The sequence below is a fragment of the Lepisma saccharinum genome, chromosome 9, assembly GCF_977018435.1.
Source record: "Lepisma saccharinum chromosome 9, izLepSacc3.1, whole genome shotgun sequence".
NCBI lineage: Eukaryota > Metazoa > Arthropoda > Insecta > Zygentoma > Lepismatidae > Lepisma > Lepisma saccharinum.
The window spans coordinates 38,319,752-38,338,634 of NC_139237.1; positions in this window are offsets into that span (position 1 = coordinate 38,319,752).

Sequence of the window (18,883 nt, forward strand, 5' to 3'; positions counted from 1 at the left end):
CAGCAGTGACAAAACATATGTAATGATCTTTAATATATATATATATTTCATTCATAATTTTTTTACGGTTACAATAACCTCTAATTATTACTAAATCGATTTTTGTATTTTCCATCTAATATCTTATTCTATTTAGCTCTCGCCAGTAGGCACTCTATCTTCTTATGTACATATTTTTTTTAGCCTCCACTTCATCAGACTTATCATTCATTAATTTCCTCAATTATCTCATCGAACTCGTTTGCATTTCCACCCTTCTACATAGGAGTTGTAGCTTTCCTGACGACGTCAATCGAACAGGGGTTCTCGGGGGTTACCAGCCAGGTTAAATCGCCTTTAGCTTCCATCGCATACATTGCTCTCATCTTCAGAGATGAGATGTTGTTGCTTTGTATGTACTCGAAACGTTGGAAGCTAATGCCGATTTAATGTGGCTGGTACACCTGTTCGAACCCTTCTACGTGTTAAATTGAAAAAAACAATCTTTCGTAACCATTAAACAGGATGGAATAAATACCGGGGAGGCTTTCGTAATATTTATAATTTCAATTACATCCTCATTAAAAATTGAGCCTCTTCGATGGCGAAGTGGTAGAGTCGTCGCCTTGTAATCACGGGATCCCGGGTTCCATGACTGGTCCAGTCCCGATTAGCCTTACTGTGCATGAAGTGGACTTAAAACACGAAATCAATAAATCATTAAGAATTAATTTTTAAATTTTATAATGAATTTCGGGTGAAAGATTCAATATGCTAACCTCCATTATTAATTCAATGCCTAGAGAATTATAAAAAAAATGTGAAGGCTGGGGTTTGTAATTATACACACGAACGCTCGGGAACCAATAGAATTTTACAACCTGCAAATCGGGTTTTCTCTACCGATTCAACAAATTCAATATCTCCAATGTTGTTTGTGTTGCACCTGATTCAAAATCGGTCATAATTTATTTCGGAAATTATTTTTGGGAGGATAAAGACAGTCGGTAGGAGAGCTTGACTGCCCGGACGTTCGATTCCGGGAGGAGAGGATGAGGAAAGTGTGCTTTCGCACTGCATGGGGTGCATCTACGTACAAAGGACTTTACTATACATATAACTACGTAGGAGCATAGAGATGATTTGCATCGCCTCTATAAATAACCGAGACTGGGAATATGTAAAGAGCCACCACCACCCACTCACCAATATGCCTTCAAAACACATTGCATAATGCAGGTGGGTGGCTTTACCAATTTCTTTCAAATACAAGTACCTAATTATAGTAACAAAACATCTTTTTATATATAATTGGATTTTTCAAAATTACAATAAACAAAGCAACCCATTTTTTTTGTAACTCTGTAAAGAATAAGTTAACATAGGCCAGAATCGGTAAACTTCCCGTTCGGACAAATGTCGCAGTTGAAGTAGCAGTCTAAACAGGTAAAAAAACTGCTTACTGACACGCAATCTGACTTAAATTTGGCATAAAGCAGTCTATTTTTTAGTTTGAAAGACCTAGTGACATTTGTCGAGCCGGGATGAAGTTCTACATAACTAATGGGATAAAGAAAAAGGAAAATTTAATTCGTAACACTACTAACTGACTTATTACGCCATTAGCATGATGTAATTAATAAACACAATAATTCTAATCACATGATTATTAAAAAGCAAACATTTATTTGTAAATAATAATGTAAAATGCCTGTTTTTGACCAATCCCTCCCCTGTTGTAGGATTGTTATCCATTAAATGTCAATCTGGAAATTTTGTTTCACAGGTACCTGTCATAGAGTAATCTTTACGTTGTAAATATCATTTTTTTTAACTTTCCCATCGGAGACATCTGGGCTCAAAATTTTGAAAAAGAGAATCAAGAAACGATCAAAGAGCTATAACAGAAATTCAGCCAAAATACTCTGATATTACATAACTTCCCTAACAAAAAAATCCTAAACTTTGAATTTTGGTCAAAATCAAAATGTTGAAAAATACACGAAACATACAATGTAGCTTGAAATGTACTGACAACAATGCTTTTTACCCAAGCTATCATTTTTCTTATATGAGTTATCATAATTACCGCAACTGTCTACAAAGGCTAAAAATGCCGCAAATCATAAGTCAAACATGGCCGCAATTTTTAAATGAAGTCAAGTTTTGGAAAATACTACCCTTGCATAGGGGTTACAACAACAAAAATATATATAAATAGAAAAAGTTGACCATTTTGTCATTTATTATCTTTTTGGACCACATGGTATTAAATAACCATATTTTGCTTTAGACCTAATATTAATTAAAATATGCAAGTTTGATTAAATTAGTGCATATATTGCGTATCAGTGAAAGTTTTATAATAATACATCAAATACATTCACAGAGGTTGGAAAAAATTCCGCTTGAAATCATTCACACTGAAAATCGAACCTCTGTTTACTACGTGGCAGTCCGATGTCATATTCTCTCTGTTTTTCAGTTCAATATGTTTTCTAGCCGGAAAATCCGTGCTTCGGTCCCTCACGTTCCCCTGTACACCATCTGATTTCAATAGAAGCAGACGACAAAAGTTATGTTGCCGGATTTTTTCGTGTTCCTCCGTGTCTGGTGTGAAGTCCTTCATTCGACTTGAAGGCGCATCCAAACACAGCTTTCGAGGTAATATTACCGTTATATTATTGAATTTTGGAGTACGCCACATCTTACTATGCCCAAGAGTTGTGGGAAATGACTAAGAAAAGGAAGTCACTTTTCAGGTTAGAACATTTTCTGTGCATGTATTGACAGAACCTCTGTTATGGTGAATTGTTGTTGAAGTCCAAGTCTACAAAGTGTATTCTTCGTTTTCTAATTTGCCCTACGCCGTATTACTAAATCGCAACTATTTATTGGAGGAATAGTTGTTTCTCTGTGTTTTCGCATGAACCCTAAAAGATTGATTAAAACCAAGTCGGAGGTAGGATATGTTCCAAAAATTCTTGAAATAAAATTATGTACAGTCATGGACACTACTAGGTTGAAATGTTGCCATTACTACGTCACATGTTGACAAACTCTTCTTAACTGAAATAATTCGATTAGAATTCTTTAAAATTGTGAACAATATACTTTAAAACAATTTGATCAAAACACATTGTCCTTTTTCGTTAAATAATATAGTTTGAATATTTTCCCCACCATCGTTAAAGCATTACCGATATTGGTTAAGAAAATCTACCAAAAAAACCTGATGAGAATGGTGTCGTCATGGTATGCATTTATTTTCTGCGATGTGTATTCTTCTTTGGTGTATCGTGTACGTATATCATTTTGCCGACCCCCGTGGGGAAGTGGTTAGCATATCGCGCTACGACGTCAGGCAAATTTGCGAAGATGGGGATTAGTGATGACATGATGAAATTGATGAATGGACACTCACAAACATCCATGCCCAGACCAGGATTCGAACCCGGGACCCCTATGTGATGAACGCAATGTGATAACACTTCCGACACGGAGGCCGGCTCCCCTTCATTACATTATCTGCTAAGTAGAAGTATTCAACTTGGTGACTTCAGATGGATAATATTGTCATTTTAAAAGCTTGATTTCACTCACAAATTATATTAACAATTCTTTTGAGTAGCTATAAACACCACAATCCTTTAATAACAAAAACCAACCAAAAAATTATAATAGTGACAAAACTTCAACCTAATTTTCCCACAGTCAACAGGAACAACACGTATCATTCTCTATTTACTATCACTTCTATAATTACAATTAGCATTATTTTAGGAGGGATAACATGTAACGGAAAGTCTGACCACGTAAATCAGTCAAGCTGTGCATCAGTCTGTAGAAAATCTGGCTTCAATGAGTCTACTGCAACCCAGCATAAAGCCCATCCGGCCAATACGACCTGGAGTAATCTACCCTAAGTAAACAAATAAATTTCAACAATTAAACAACAATTGAAATAACAACTATTAGCTATGATATTTTATAAGCAAATTTAAGACAAATCACTACCAGGCCATGCAGGCCGAAAAAGAAGTACACGGAGTTACAAGGGTTGCTATTTATGTATCCGGAATAACAAACAAATAAAAAAATATGTATAATTGAAAATGGTTTTATTGTTTTTCAAAATATTCTCCATGATGATCGATGCACTTTTGCATACGTTTGAACCAATTCTCATAGCACTTTGTCCATTCCGATTGAGGTATCTCGAAAACATGGATTTTGAACGCATCAATCGCTTCTTCTGGCGTTGAAAATCGTTCACCACGTAGCTTATTCTTCACGTACGGGAACAAAAATAAATCATTGGGTGCTAAATCAGGGCTATATGGCAGATGACCCATCAATTCAATGTTTTCACCGGTCAAATACTGAGTTGTTTGGACCGATGTGTGACCAACTCGCGTTGTCATGATCCTGCGTCGCTGGTTGTCTTTTCTGATTTCCCCAAAGATTTCTGGCAAACATATGGGTGTGTACCATTCAGAATTGACGGTTCTACGATTCTGTAGTGGCACTGTAGCCATTTTTTCCAAAAAAAAACAGGCAGCCATTTGCTTCGAAGTGCTTCTTGCACGAACAACTTTTGTTGGGTTTGGCTCAACTTGGAACACCCACACCATCAACTGCTGTTTGCTTTCGGGCTCATATGCATAGATCCAAGATTCGTCACCTGTGTAGATGTTATACACGGCTTTTGAAGCACCACGATTGTATTTTGTGAGTATTTGTTTGCACCAATCGACACGAGCCTTTTTTTGAGCGATTGTCAAATTATGCGGGATCCAACGCGAACAAATCTTCTTCACGGCTAAATGTTCATGCAATATCTTATGTATGCTAGTCATACTAATACCCAGGGATACCTCAATCTCACGATATGTCACATGACGATCTTGCATTATCAGTTCTCGCACAGCATCAATGCTTTCTGGCACAACAACTGATTTTGGACGGCCTTCTTTAGATTCGTCCGTGAGCGAACGACGGCCACGATTGAATTCACTAAACCAGTGATATACAGTGCTTTTAGATGGTGCTTCATCGCCAAAAGTCGAAGTGAGTTGATCGATGCACTGTTGTTGAGATAATCCACGTCGAAAGTCGTAGAAAATCATTGCTCGAAAATGTTCTCGAGTTAATTCCATTGTTGGCCCCCGATGAAATTTTCAAGTCCCTGTAACAATTAAAAATAGCAACCGTAAGCACAACGTTCTGGGTACATATACCATAGAAATATCCAACTTTACGATGGATATATTAGATGTTACCTAGCAACATTAGTGTTGCCAGTTCCGGATACATAAATAACAACCTATGTACAATATTATCTGCCTGTGTAGGGTGTGTTCGTCCAGTCTCTAAGTCGGTAAGATTCTGCCGAGCCACACTCATTCAGCTCCGAGGTCTAGCCAATGGCAGAGCTTGCATCTTGACGTCATTACATGGCCCATACATACGACACTATATGCTCATAGGGGATATTTCCCCTTATGCATTGAAGAATGAAAAATGACACAAGTGCCGACAAATCCTCCAATTTATTCAAATATTTTTTTTAAAAGTTAATCATGAAGACAAAATATTAAGAACAATGAAGAAGGCAATTGTTCTAGCGCTTCCTGGAAAGTAACAATGCCCTTGTAGAATCTTCTGATTCTTGGAAATATCTAAGCAACGGCTATGTTAATGATTGCTGGTAACATTGGCTGCACATTCCCTTTATGAGGTAAGTCAAGTTTATATTAATAAGTAGAATACCTTCTCCGCATTCTTAATATCAAATTATATAGAACAGTTTCTTCATAAATGTCAGCCATGTAAGATACATTTAGAAGTGGGTGGAAATGTAAATATTAGCATGCATTGTTATTGAACATTATCCATTGTATGGTGTCACTAGTACTTACAACTATTCTAATACCACGAATCAAGAGAGCACATTTTCTCTCGTGTCTATACTCTGTCTCAACTATCTCTGGAGCAAGAGATCGAAAACAAGTCTCTGCGCCAGTAGTGACGTGAGACGGCTCCACCAATGAACACGTGAGAGAAACGGTATTGCGGGGAGGGGAAAGGGGGGCGACTGCATTACCAGCCTTCGAGCAGCGCGTATCGCTTCGCTCTGGCCAATAGATTCTCCCCGCTTCTCTGACGCCATGCTCGGCCTTGCTCCACAGATAGTTGAGATAGAGTATAGGTGAACAGATGTCTTTTTTCGTGTGGAATGGATCGAGCCTACGATAGACCTGAAATTTTAGGACAAATCAGATGCGCCAACAAACTAAAAAATAACATTCACATGGGGTTGCTATATTTAATAAGTGAATATCAGGGACACCGCTGCCCAGGAAGCCTGTTGTGTAGGTGGAGGAGGCTGAACCGGGTATGTGATTAAATTATTATGGGCTATACACTGGAACGGTTACAGGATTCCGAAGGTTGTAAGGTACTTAAGAAACGATCATCAAGGACACGGGTGAAAAAAAACTTGCAGCCTAATTCTAGAACAACACAATTCACGAAATTCGATTTTAAACAAATTTTTGGAACACTATTTTGTACCTTACATAATAGATTCACGTATAGGAATGTAATTAATAAAATACTTCACATTTTGCATTTTGTAACACCAATCCTACTGTAACTGAACACCATATTCGATATTGTACAAAGCTAACAGAAAACCAGTAGTCACTCTGAAGGTTGCACATAAACTATTGTTTTATACAAACTTATTGTTGAAAACTTACGTTAAGTAATTTTTTCTCTAGTAGTTTACTGTTCTTAATTGATTGATTGACTTAGTTTAGTATATTTTTCTTTGCATTTCTGCCATTTTTGGCTAATAGCGAGATGAGAACGTATGATGATATGATGAAATTGATAAAGTGACGATCACAAAGAACACTCATGCCAAGGCTGTAATTAGTACCCGTAACCTCTGGCGTCGAAGCTTGCTGTGGTAACCACCCCGCAACAGAGGCCGGCTAGTTAACGGTTATTACATGATAAGCACAATTGCGTAAACTACAAGGAAAATATTTTTACAATGCAAGTAATACGTACATACGAAATAAATTGAGTTACGTAGACGTAGATGGACTTCTTCGACTCCGGCATCTTGTTTCCCTGCATAACAATGAACGTAACTCCTCAATACCATTTTGCCTGACCCTGCTTTTCTGTGACAGTAGAAGATAATCTTTACTGAATTTCAGCACTGCAAATAATTGTTGAGCGGCGCCATCGTGGTAACTCGAGGGAGCGGTTGAAAATTTTTAACTTTTAATTATGAAAAACTTCTTCCATACACTATTGTTCCCAAAACAAACATTTAAGCCTTTCGGCTTATTCCCGTCGATTTTGAAACTGGCTAAGATTTGCCCTCTATATCAACAAAGTTGCAAGTGTCAGCGACCACAGGCCGATAAGTATTCTCCCGGCCTTGTCCAAAGCTCTAGAACACGTTAGTAACCAAACACGAAATTTCTTATCATGAAACAATCTAATGAATCCTCTCCATTCAGGATTCCGGCGCAACCATAGCACCTGCACAGCGCTCATCAATGTGACGGACTATTCTTGAACTTCTGGACTTTAATAGCTAAAGTTTTTCAGACCAATGACCACGACATCCTGCTATCGGAGATATCCTCCATGCACAACTTCTCTGCTCCAACCGTAGTTTGGCACTGGTCAACATCCATTTTAGCCCCTCAAGTAAAGATCTTTCACAATTTCAGAATCAAAATTCTCATATTCGCAATTTCATTACAGTATTACAGAAGGCAACAAAATATATTTATACAAGGGAAATTTCGGTTGTTTACAAACCAATAGGTGATTACGAAGTATTTTGAATGCTGATCACAGAAATGACATCAATTTTTTTCCATCACTTCAGGATTTTCCCCTAATTCAGGACTTTTCTCCACGTCACCTAGTTCGGTCACTCCAACATATTATAACATTATTTTTGGACATTTTGTGAAATAAATTTTTTCGACGGATTTCGAAAATAAAACTTATGTAATTCAAGTCCCTATAACTTTCATGCCAATATACCATCTCAAGGTAGAAAGTAGAATAAATGCTTACAATTCTGTATGCATTTATAGTTTCAATTTGGTGGATTTGTATTGTAGAATATCAATATTTTACCACCATCTAGACAGAGCCATCTATTGGGGAAAAATGGAACTACACATTTTATTGTGAAATGAAGGCAGTTAATATATTGCTGTTTTCTTAAAAAAATAGACATGATAGGTAAATATGGATTTTATTTTTGAAACCAACGTGTTGAAATTATTCAGACACAACAGTGATCTGTGAGAGATCCAAACCCATGTCGACCAGTGTGAAAGCCAGCAATGCGTTTTCAACTGGTGTGAGAAATCGTCGTGGCACCAATCAGCGCCGGTGTCCCCCAGGGAATCGTCCTCGGTCCACCTCTCTTCTCTGTGTATATTAACGATATTCCTGACGCACTCGAACACTGTAAATATCACATGTATGCAGATAACGTTCAGTTGTATTTGTCCTCTTCTCCAAAGAATATTGAAAATTCAATTCGCGATCTAAATTATGTTCTGAACGAAATTAGCATTTTGTCAGCTAATCACATCCTACTAATTAATCCATAGAAAAACAAAACTATTATTATAGGTTCACAAAACAATTCTTTCCGCGTTTACAATTTCGTCTCTTCGCCCATAATGGTGTTAGGAAAATGTATTAATTTAAGTAAAACAGCAAAAGATCTGTGTGTAATATTTAATCAGCATATTTCATGGCTAAACCTTGTAAATTTCGTAGCGTTACACGCTGTTGATCGGCTTAAACATTTATTACCCATTAGCATTAAAATCAAACTTGTCCAAGCACGTGTTTCTTCAACACCTCGATTACTGCGATTTTGTCTATTCCAACCTACAAAATGATGTTGCTCAACGTCTTCAACGAGTACAAAACGCATTTTTCTGCTTCGTTTTCGATCTGAAATACAGATATCATTTATCCGTTTTCTATCCAAAAATATATTGACTCAAATTATTTGATTGGCGAAAGTATACAACCTTACCCTTGTCTACAGGGCAAACAGTTCAACAGAACCGGTTTATCTCTCGAGCAGATTCTCAGTGCTCTCTGATTCACACAGTCTTGACACCAGATCGCGCGGGAAAAGTCAACTACTCATCTCTCTTCATAACTGAAACTTCTATTCAAAATCTTGAACCGTTTGCACTTCTCGTCTTTGGAACTCACTGCCCCTAGAAATCCGAAACTCATCTTGAGCATATGTCTTTAAGACACAATTTAAACATTTTTTACTGGACGCAAGTAGTTAGCATATTAGTGCAAGCTTATAGCTACGCTAGGGACAAATTGAATACAGTTAAGTGGAGAAAAACACTGAAATCCTTTATTCAAATTGATATTCCAAATTTATTTCGTTGTATGCTCGTGAGTATAGGTTAGAATTTTATTCCTGAATGTATTATTTTTTTAATTTTATATTTTTCTTCCTTTGTTTTCAATATTTCCCTTTTTATGTATCCTATTGGTTTAAATTGTTTTATTTTTCCGTGTCCTGAAATTTCTATGTAAATATGGTTAAGTGGCAGCAAAGCCTTAACTTTGCCATAATATCCAAGGCGTAAGTCATTACTTAGCCATTAATACAAGCCATTACTTGTATTAATAATGAACTAAGTGAAATATTGTACGGCTTAAATGTAACCCTATTAAGATAATAAATAATAATAATAAATAAAAATAATAAAATTATGTCCACGTATTTAAGTAGAAATAATGTTCATGAAAATAGAGTCGTATAAAGTGCTTTTTCACCAGATTCTGGGGCATTAGTCCGTCCCGAAGGAACTTTTCAGGACAAATGATAGCATTCCGGGACTGTCCAGGACAATCCAAAACGTATAGAAACCCTACACTGGTTCCCAAACGATGCGCCGTGGCTGGGTTTCAGGGGGGGCGGCGAAATTTTCCATTATTTTCACTGAAATTATTATATTGTTTCAAATATTTGCTTATTTAGTACTTTTTACATGTAAAATGTTTCTGAATTAGAAATATGTGTTTATTTTTTAACTTAAGGCAAGCAACCTAACCACACTAAGTGAGCGTTGCAAGTGTTAAATAGGCATACATTCTGACTTTGGGCGCCGCAGAAAAATCTTGAAACACTAAGGGCGCCGTGAAACGAAAAAGTTTGGGAACCTCTGCCCTACACCATAAAGAAATGTAAATTTAGACACTATATTGGCAAATGGTAATTTTAGAAAAGATAAGTGAAATTGCTATGGAATTTTGGCACAATCTGCTATGAACATTACTTCAAATTTCTAAGCGGAACTCTTGTAGTTGCTGCTATCAAAAATTAACTTGTAATTTTAAGTGCTTAAATACCAAGTAAGTAAATTTTCACATGTGAATTTCCTTCAGTAGAGTGTTTCTAATATAAGAAAATGCTGTAATCCAGTTTAAAATCACTGTTGTATATGTTTAAGCCCTTTTCTTAGAAAATACATATTCCGTATTAAGTAAGGAAACTATTTTGATAGGAAGATCCTTAGTGCTAAGAAAGTGGAAATATATTAAAATTAGACACTACTGTCCTCTAGGGAGCAGCGCTTAACTATTGACTTTTCTATTTTGCCTACATATGAAGGGAAACTTAAAACATTCTAAAAGAGCCTGTTTATACAAGGGCTAATGATACTACAGTGCTGCAACTCCTAAAAATGTGTCCAAAATATTGCTGTGGCAACCTTCGGGATGACTGCAGGTTTTCTGTTACATTTAGTATTTGTAGGTAAAGTTCCCCGTTCATGTAACACCTTGCCATAAAGGAACATACAGGGTGTCTCAAAAGTAGTAGCGGAAACTGACCCAGGTGAAAGTACACGATAATACAAGCAAAAAAGTCTCAGTAAACATGTGTCTGCAAACGAGCCGTTTTCGAGTTAATCACGAATGTGTGATTACAAGGCACCACTGACTTCATTGTTTGTAAACGTCGTCCTAGTTGGTAAAATGCTAATAATGTGTGCGAATGTTCTGTGTGATTGCAACGCCACCTCTCGCAAATGTTCTGTTTGATTACAACACCACCTGTTCTGTTTTGTAAACAAAGAGCAAACCTCGGACCGTGCATGGAGTAAAGAACTCGATGTTTACAAAATGCAATCAATGACGGCTTGTAAATCACACATTCACACACATTATTGGCATTTTACCAACTAAGACGACGTTTACAAACAATGAAGTCAGTGGCAGCTTGTAATCACACATTCGCGATTATCTCGAAAACGGCTCGTTTGCAGGCACATGTTTACTGAGACTCTTTTTCCTGAGGGTTCCTATTGTGAGGGTCAATAGGAATATTATTTTTTTTAATAATATTTACACATGGTGTACATCACATGGACTTAAGATAAACCCTGACAAATCAATTTATATGCTAATTGGAACGAAACAATCGCAAAAAATTCTATTGTTGAGCCAATTGAACATAAAATTAATAATGAAACCATTCCATCTAAAAATTCAGCAAAAAATCTTGGCTTGATTGTTAACGATACGTTGGACTGGACGGACCACATCAATGCACAATGTAAAAAAGCATATTTTATTCTGAGAAACCTCTACCGTTTCCAAGAACAACTACCTGCAGAATGTAAACTTAGACTAGTTCAATCTTTAATTTTTCCACTATTTGATTATTGTGACACTGTGTTGTGTATGGGTCCAAACTTGCGAAAAAACTCACCAGAAAAATTCAAATCGCACAAAATGCATGCATCAGATATACTTTTGGCCTGGATAAACGCGATCACATCCTTCCCATCTTAAACAGATATAATATTTTAACAATGGCCAACAGGAGGCTACTGCACTATATATCTTTCATTCATGATCTGCAAACTGAAGGTAAACCCGCGTACCTATTTGAAAAATTATGTAATCGCAACACAATTCACAGACACGTCGTCACAACGAACTTGACATTCCTCACCATTCGACTACGCTATATACCTCATCCTTTTCTACAAGGGTTGATCAAATGAAAAGGTACGAAACGTCGTAACAACGGAATCGTTTATATAATACCGATGCCGCGATGGGAGAACGTAGGGTGATATGTAGGGGTGCGATTGGAGTTGCCACGCGGCATCGGAGCTTGCAGGGGAACGCGCATGCGCAGGAGAGATCACAGGCTCCGATACAGAGTGCCGTCCAAGTGACGCGGCAGTGCGTGTTCGGACAGGATGGCGTTAACATTGGCAAATTCGACTGTTGAGGAGCAGCGAGGCGTTATCCGTTTTCTGACAGCGGAAGGTGTTAAACCGGCCTATATTCATCGCCGGATGGTGAACGTTTACGGGGAAGGCTAACGACCGGGGCTGCTCACGGAGGGTGTGGTTCTGCTCCATGATAACGCACGTCAACACGTCTCCAGGGTCACACACGCGGAACTGGCCAGGTTCAAGTGGGAGCAGCTAGACCATCCGCCCTACAGTCCGGACTTATCCCCCTGTGACTTCCATGTGTTTGGTCCCCTGAAAAAGCATCTCAAAGGAAAGCGCTTCACTTCGGACGATGAACTCAAGGACGCTGTGAAGGACCGGGTCACGTCACGGCCAAAGGAATTCTGGGAAAAAGGAATCATTCGGCTCGTTCATCAATGGGATCAATGTGCTCAGGCCTATGGAGGATCTTTGAATAAAGTATTCATTTACACCGACAGTGTTGTTTTGTACCTTTTCATTTGATCAACCCTTGTATATCTGTCCCGAAAGCATGGAATGCACTACCAACAAATGTTAAATCCATAAAACTCAATAAGTGTTTCAAAATTAAATTGAAAGAAATGCTTCTACAGAAACAGCAGCAGAACAGTAGCACATACTAGAAATGAACTGGCGCTCAACAAACGACAAAACACTCATATTCTATAACTGTAACTATTGAAATTTTATTAATATCTTCAAATTATTATTATTATTATTATTATTTACTTAAATGCAACCTTATGTTAACATTCACATTTATATTTTTCTTTTCACATTTGTATTTTATTTTATTTATTATCATTACTATTATTATTATTTTTTTAATATTTTCGTGTTCTTTCACATTTATATTATCTTATAACTAATATTACTGAAATGAGAATATTCGTAATTGTAGGTAATGTGATTTTTTAAATTTCTCTTTAGTATAATCAAGCTTTCCATCTGTACTCATATATTATCATATGATATTATATATAGGTACTTATAGTTTCTTATGTAGCTCATGACAAGGGTTAGGTGCCAGAGCAGCCTACGGCTGAACCTCGCCCGCTAAATAAAGGAATTATTATTATTATTCAAGTAGAAAGGAGTAGAGAAAAGGTAGATAATTATGTGCGGTGGGTAATAATGCTCACCCTGAAATCTAAATACGCTGGCTGTCTGCACCTCAGAATATACACTTTTCTTTAGAGTCAAAACCTTGGCTGACACCATCTGATGATCTCGCAGTTTGCACTTAATAGGTGATAGGTTTATTGGTGCACTGTTGGTTCTCTAGTGTTGTTCTTTCTACACTCAGTGTGAACACATATATAATACTCCACGCTCCAGTGGCGGCGATTCAGGGGAGGCACCCCCACTTTTTGCTACTTTAGCCCTCGCACTCTGCTATACCTTATCGACAAGGGAAAGTAAACTGTCCTTGAAACCCCAGTTTTGGAACCCCATCGCGGCCTCTGCTCCCTAGCATTTCCACTTCACCATCTTTAAGTCTCGAGCTACTTACTACTCGATGAAGTCCCAAGTCCTCTTCTAACTGCAACGTTTTTATAAGAGAAATGTTTTAAGAGCTATTTTGGATAATCTTACTATCTTGCGCGATTAGGCGTCATTTTCCAATATGGCGGACGGGGTACAGTGGGATATTATAAGGATTTTAGAAATTCTAACCATTTTTGCCAATTTCTATGTCAAGTCCACCGATTACACCAGAATTTTACGTTTGCTTGTCTCATCTACACCACCTTTGAGACTGCCCAGAATTGTAATAGGATTGATTTCCTCGCGTGGAAACCTTCCGAATAACAAATTCTGTACAGAAAGAGAGAAAGAAAGGGGAAAGCGCTGTGATCTAGTTTGTAGCGTGTCTGACTGCTACGCGGGAAGCCCATGCACGATTTCCGGGGTGGGTTATTTCAGGTGGAAACTTTTCCAGCAATGCCCCTCCGTGGAAAGGCTTTGGGGTTCACCCAGGCTAATAAATAGCTATCTGGGGCAACACCGAGGGGGTCGCGGGATGGAGATATTCTATAGATACAGCGGGGCATGAATGGAACCAAATGCAGTGTGCAGGAGAGCGAGTACAGGATCTCTGATGCAAGTTACACATGCTATTCGCTATCTTAAGTATGACATCTTGATTTCTCCTTGATTGATTTATTTGCTTTATTTTACTTCGCTTCTTGTCCCACTTTTGGCTAATTTCCGAGAATGAGGGATGATATGATGAAATTGATGAATGAACACTCACAAACATTCATGCCCATGCCGAGATTCGAACACAGGACCCATGACGTCGTAGCGCGATGTGCCACGCCACTCCTCAATTCTTTCAAATTAGAATTGGGGCAAGAAGCACATCTAAGTCATTTGCAAACTTTCTAAAATATCGAATGATGATACCGTTTTAAGATATCTTGAGTGTTATTGCATGTTAAAATAATAAAGAGCGACTTTGTTAATTTCATGGTATTTATCAATGTCCATTCCTTCTTATGCAGGGAAAAAAGTTCGCATCAACCAAAGAAGTGTGCATTGACACTATGATGATTGTGTTGGTGCAGTAAGTGCAAGGGAAGTTGCAGCTGATTTGAAGCCCAAGCGCCTTCAGATGTGATTATAGTGCATGGTGAAATGGTGAAACTCATCCAGAAAATGAGGCTGACAGGGACTATGTATCATAAAACAGAGAGTGTTGCCCAAAATTACAGCAATTTAGAGGTAAAAGTTCAATACGTTTTCGAACAATATAGTTTTTTTAAAAAACTATGCAGGGTGTATCATAAGTAATAGCGCAAACTGACACAGTTAAAGGTACACGATAATAGAAGCAAGAAAGTCTCAGTAAACATGGGTCTCCAAACGAGCCGTTCTCGAGATAATTCAAATGTGCGGTTACAAGCCGCAACTCACTTCATTGTTTGTAAACGCCGTCCTTGTTGCTAAGAGGTACTCTTCGTTGCTGAAAGGTTCCATTTTCACTACGCAGTACAGCACAACTGACGTGACTCCCACAGTACGATTAGACTGTGTACTGATTGTGTCCATCCTGTTTGATCACAACGCCACCTCTCGGAAATGTTCTGTTTTGTAAACAAAGAGCAAACCTCGGAACGCGCAAGGAGTAAAGCATTCGGTGTTTACAAAATGCAATCAGTGACGGCTTCTAACCACACATTCGCACACATTATTAGTATTTTACCAACTAGGATGACGTTTACAAACAATGAAGTCAGTGGCAGATTGTAACCACAAATTCGCAATTATGCCGAAAACGGCTCGTTTGCAGACCCATGTTTACTCAGACTTTTTTGCTTCTATTATCGTGGACTTTCAACTGTGTCAGTTTGCGCTATTGCTTATGATAGACTACCCTGTATATTTCTGTTAAGGCTTCCCTCAGTCTCTCGCTAGCTCTAGAAACAAGCCCCAGAATAACAAGATAACGCAATATATCCAGAACAACTGACAATTAGTGTCGGTTATCTTGATCCACCTTTGAATGTCCTCCATAATTAGCGTTGCCACTGACGATTCACTCTTAGAAGAAAATGCCCATGCTAAAAATTATGTTTTGTGATCCTCAGAATCCCTACGTCGTGTTTTACAGGAAGCATACTCTGTCCCAGCTAACTGTGGAGCAGGCGAACGAAAACATGTCTCTGCACAAGTAGTGACGCGAGACGGGTCCACCAATGAAGACGCGAGAGGGAAAGCGACTGCAGTTACCAGCGTTTGAGCTGCGTGTACAGCTTCGCTCTGGGTACTCGATTTCCTCCGCCCCACAGTTAGCTGGGACAGGGTATAGGCATTTCTAAAACATCATCCCATACAGTTACTAAACTGTTGAAACTAAAACCTTACAGAGAACGTTAAAAAAATTGAGTCTATATAACCAATCCACACGCTATAGGGTAACTTCGGTGAATAACGCCACCAATTGGTCATTTTGTTCTATAACTCATACATTTTTATTGTTAGGAACATGAAACATACATGTTTAGGAGAATGAACTTTCCTCTATTGTGTAATAATAAAATATTGATTGCACTGTTATAATGAAAGCAATAAAATACGAAATTCTGTGTTAATGCAAAATGGCGTTATTTCCAGACCTGTCGGGTAATAACGCCATGTTCTTAATTACAAGTAAAACATTCACATTATCTTAATTACAAATAAAACATTCACATTTTCTTTACTAAACTGTACTAGGAAAAATAATTACTGTAGTAAGTTATTAGAAAAAGCATGTCTTTTTTTGTTTTTTCGCGATACCCAGTCCCTCAAAGTTCTGCTAGGAATTTGGAACAAACGTGCAGCACATGCTATCTTCATTCCTTGTTTGACGGCTGCCATAGCTTGCCTAAAGTCATCTACTGACCATTTGGCCTGTATATTTCTACATTTTCTCGCCATCTGAAAGAGGAAATTAACCGAGAATAAATATCTGTACGCCTCGAAAGTAACTGAGCAAGGATAAACCTATTTTCGAAATCAACATTTCCTTAAATTTGAGTTTAAATTGAGTGGCGTTATTCCCCGACACGATGATGGCGTTATTTCCAGAAACAACAGATTGCAGTTTAACCAACTGTTCTAAACTTACGACACCGACCATGAAAACCGTACACACATCATTCTCTTACGTAATAAACGTAATGTGTACGTACAACATTGTTAACATTTAAAATCTAATCCTACAATAGAAAAACACTCATCTTTGTAAGCGCGATGAAAATGTGGACCCTTTTTCCTCGAAACGCAACTCAAACGTCTACACTGTTCAAATTGTTTCTCTTAAATGAAGGCTCGACAATGGCAACCGTTCTTATCAGCAATGCTACCAGGCACCATTGTTTATCGCAAAACGGTGAGTTACCCCTTAACTTTACATGCGTCCATGCTTTCAGAGTTGAAACTTTGAAATGGCGTTGTTTCCCGCCTGGCGTTATTCACCGAAGTTACCCTAGATAAACTTACAAGAAATACGGAAGCGGAACTTTTGCGTGTCAATCAAAAATTTATCAAAAGATGCTGGAAATGTGTCAAAGCAAATGGCTATCACTTTCAATAACTCTTAACACAGGTCATTACTCGGTCTGCACTAAAATACAATTTTCTTCGTGCCAAAGATATGTGCGTAAAAATAAGCGGGACGTTACAGATCGAAAATGCCGGAATTTGTGCCATACCACGCCGTCTGTAGTCAGGCGCTATTTCGGCCCCGAATCAAACTGAACTCTCTGCACCTGTTTTATAGCGTTGAAAGTCTGGCAGTTTTTCCTACTCTCTTGAGGAAGTATCAACAGCTGATGAAACTACAAATATATTGGAGGATTGCCGGACCCTGTGGCCGAGTGGTTAGCACATCGCGCTGCGACGCCAAGGGTCCAAGGTTCGAATCCCGCTCGGGCTTGGTTGTGTGCGAATGTCCATTCATCAATTTCATCACTCATCCCCATCTTTGTAAATTAGCCAAGAGGCACAAACCGCGAAGTAAAATAATCTAAATCAATCAATCAATTATTGGAGGATTGTTGACTGGAGAGTAATCTCACCGCAAAAGAATGACAGTTTAATTGAGGATCAATTGTGAATAAAAGCGGTTAATCTCTTGAGGAAGAACAACAGTATTCAATCTCTCGTTGCTTACGATCACGATGTAGTTCCAATTACTAAAATCTAAATTTCCAATACATCATCAGGAGGCAACTCAGAGGCTTCGCCTCCTTCCAAAAATAATCAAAGTTTTTCTTCTTAATGAAACAATATAAAATAATTATTAGTCATAAGTAATAAGAACTCCTTTCTTTGTAACATATTCTATTTTCTAGGAATTCTAGTAAATAGAAGACGATAGTGTAAACACATAAAATTAGCTTCCATAAATTTTATATCAAGGAAGTACTTCGTAAAAAGCAGTTTTCAAAATTCCTTCAAAAATATAATTTTTGGAAATATGAAAATGAAAAAATATTTTTCTTCTCTCCTCTGCCATCTAACGGAAGTGCGTAAACTATTACACTCACTATTACACGGGGGATGCGGAAGAGGTTGTAGTGTTAGACTGAAGGAGGTAGCGATATAAATATATATATATATATATATATATATATATATATATATATATATATATATATATGCTGAAATTTTACTAGGGATATTTTCTAAGTAAGAAATAAAATTTCCACAGAAGAAAATGCCTTTATGTCTTTCTGAACATTTCTAAATGATTGACATTTTAAGAATTCGCGAAATGCTAACGTAGATTTTTCTTGAAAAATTGTTAGATTTCAGTAAAGCATACAGTATGATTCAAAGCCTTAGTACATGAGTACTTTCACTAATAAAACTATTTTTAAAAGAACAAATTACAATATAATAAAATACATTGTTATTTTTTCTAAGTATTATAACATGTTACTGATGTTATCATATGTATTACAATGATAGAAACACGCGATATACTCGTAACTTCAATGGCAAAAAACAAACATGTTGTTTTCATGCCTAATGATATATTTAAAAAAAAGATCGGAGATTATTGCACAATTAGATATTTTTTCTAG